Genomic DNA, 3,473 nt, shown 5'->3' with positions numbered 1-3,473 from the left:
AACATGAGAGTTTCCACGTGAGGATAGCTCTATGCCATGAACAAGTGTTCTTGCATGCTTAAGCTTCAACCTCTTCGAATCCATAGATACAGCGCCCAAATAGCAAAACTAATACCACCATCGTGTTCAGGAGGTGATTTTAAGTAGATCTGGGTCCTTTATTTTTATTCATAACGCTTATTTTTGCAGGTGTGGGAAGCTACCAAAAGTTGTGTTTCTGTTTAAAAAATAAGGCAGACGGAGGTTGAAGACGACCACGCGTCCAAGCGTGGTTCGTCCGTCAAAAGTTGACCTTTCTATCTGCACGCGTGGCAGATTTCCTTCTCCTCATTCGCTGGTCAGCCAGCGTGGGTCCCAGTGTGGACTTTGAATATCTGACTAATTATGTGCACTGATTCCCACATGGCTATCATGCTCCCTCATGATCTGAACCCTTAGATCAATCTCCAAGCCAATCCAACGCATCAGACAAGCAGCCCTATGCTATGGACTTCATTGATTTTCACACAGGATCAGTATCCTTTTTATATTTCTATTTTATTTTAATTTCTTTGTTAAATTAATTAAAAATAGTTTTAAAAATCCAAAAAATACACAAAAAATATTTTTAGACTTCTAAAATAATATATTATTTTCTGAAATAAAAATATTTTTATTTTCTTCAAAAATTTCAATATTTTGTATAATTAATTAGTATATATTTATATATTTGCTTCTTAATTATTCTAACCAATCAAAAAATCCTTAAAAAAATTGTTCTTTGTGTTAAATATTGTTTATATATTATAAACTAATTTTGTACATATTTTGAATCATTTTATCTTTAAGTTTTAATTATTTGTATAATTATTTGCATAATTATGTTTTAATTAACTTAAATCAATTTCAAACCAATTTCAAAAATTCCAAAAAAATTAGTTTTGTTTTAAAATTAATTGACACATATTTTTGTACATATTTTAAACTTAATTTCTAGGTTTTAATCTATTTTCATCATTTTTCTTCATTTTAATTTAATTAATCGTGCATTAATTATAATTAAAATAAATCATAAAAATCCAAAAACATGCCTTTTATTTTTCTTGCAATTTAAATTCCTAGATAAATGTATAGGATGTCAAATTCATGTAAATAGGCTAGTTTACATTTCCTGCACAATCGATGTAATAGCGTAGATTTACTTTCCGCATTTTACATTTCCGTACTTTAATTTCCCGCAAATATAAACTGCGTGTATGTCAAAGATAAAATTGAACCGTTAGATCACTAACTTCAAAGATAAATATCTGAATCCAATCACAATCACACTTGCACCTCTTCAGGTAATCCTTTCTCATTCTTTCAAAATCAAAGTCAAATTCTACTGTTTTGAGTACAAAATCGAACCTTGCTTTTATATCCGGTGAAAGGATAGATTTTTAAAGGAAATAGGATAAAGACCTTACAACTCAGGGTAGACCTCCTAGTTTGCTTGCTCAAATCAAAACAAACAAAATTCTCATACAATGTTGATTTTTCAAAACTTTCAAAAAAAGACAATACTTTGTATACATCCAAACACGGGTTATTACAAAGTTAACGTTCTTTTCAAAACATCTTTCGAAAGATAAACAAGCATTTTGTATACATCCACACACGGATCATTACAAAATTCAAATTACAAAGGTATTTGAAACCACATATGAGCAATTTCAGAGCAATTGAAAAGTGATCGAAAAACAAGTGAGCTAAGCAAACTTAAGAGCCCATGGATAACCATGGATACAAAGGGTGCTAACACCTTCCCTTTGTATAACCTACCCCCTTACCCAGAATTTCTTAAAGGTCTTTTTTCTGTTTCTTTTATAAACCTTTCCTTAATTGGATAAAATAAAAGGTCGGTGGCGACTCTGTGAATTTTCAAAAATGCGAAAGCATTAAGCGACAAAAAAGAGTCAGTTCACGTATCTCTACAGATCAGAGGTATGGCCCGGAATTAAAAAAATCGGAGGTCCACAGAACTGGCGACTCTGCTGGGGAATATTTTCAAAAAACAAAATGTTTTCAAAAGGGGTTACCTTAAGAGAATAGGTCGATGTTTTCAATTGTTTGACTTGATTGCTCTATTTTTCAAAGGCTTGCTTGGGTATTTTGCTTGTGAAAGATTCTAACCCGAATCTCGAGATACCTTAAGTATATGACAATAGACCAAGGAAACTGTACGGCATGTACCGATACGGTTGATCTGGTAGTCATCGTTAGTGCGATACTTTGGTTTATACTGATGTCCCTTGAAAACGATCAAGGAGTATATTAGGCTTCCGAAGTGTCATTAAACACTAATTTGTCTTAGAACCTTTTTAGTTGAACTTGACTTGTGGCCTATTAAGTGGCTAGCTTTGAAATTGATCGAAGTTAGTTATCCTCGAGGAATATCTTGATCGGCCGCTCGAGCGCCGTATTGAGATGTTACTTCCAAGGATCATAGAACCCGAATGCTATTCTAGGACAGGTTTTAACCAACTCAACTTCAGTGGGGAGGGTATCACCTATCAGCTCCATGCAAGCCTTTAAACCTAAGGCTATTGTTTGATTTGTTTTTGTGTGCCACATGTTTGCATCATAAGCATATCATTTTTGCACCAAACACTTCAAGGATCAAAGAGTTTACCTTTGTTTTTGCAGGTAATGGCTCCCGCCACCAAAGATTACATCCGAATCAACATCTCAACGGTACCGTCTGAACTAAAAGACTTAGTGTCAGAATTCCCCAGGAATGTTCAATTCACTGAAAGACATGGTCACCTACTCCATTTGGTTACCTCAAAATTTGAAGAAGACATGATACGGGTCCTGTTCCAGTTCTTTGACCCTGAACATCATTGCTTTACCTTTCCTGATTACCAGTTGGTACCCACTTTGGAAGAATTCTCTGAACTAATTGGATTGCCTGTTCGAAATCAATTACCTTTCACTGGTTTAGAAAGGATTCCAAAACCTGAGGTCATTGCTGCTGCTTTACATCTGCGGAAATCAGAAATCGAGTCCAATTGGGAAACAAAGAGTGGAATTAAGGGTTTACTTGCCAAGTTCTTATTGGAAAAGGCTCGACTACTGCTAGAAAACAAAAGTTATCCAGCTTTTGAGGAAGTTATGGCACTTTTGATCTATGGGTTGGTTTTATTCCCTAATCCCGACCAGTTCATAAGTGTACACATCATCAACCTTTTCCTAATCCGTAACCCGGTACCAACATTGCTGGGAGACATTCTACATTCCCTACACACTCGTACCATGAAGAAACGAGGAACTCTCATGTGCTGTATACCACTACTGGCTAGGTGGATTACATTTCATCTTCCCCGATCAGTGTTGAGAAATGAACAAAGAATGCATTGGTCTCGCAGGATTATGTCTTTGTCTCATTCAGATATCCGGTGGAACAACTTCTTTCAAAGAGACATTACTATCATTGATCATTGTGGAGAATACCC

Source organism: Vicia villosa, unplaced genomic scaffold, assembly GCF_029867415.1.
Source record: "Vicia villosa cultivar HV-30 ecotype Madison, WI unplaced genomic scaffold, Vvil1.0 ctg.001961F_1_1, whole genome shotgun sequence".
NCBI classification, from domain to species: Eukaryota; Viridiplantae; Streptophyta; class Magnoliopsida; order Fabales; family Fabaceae; genus Vicia; species Vicia villosa.
This window is presented reverse-complemented; position numbering follows the sequence as displayed.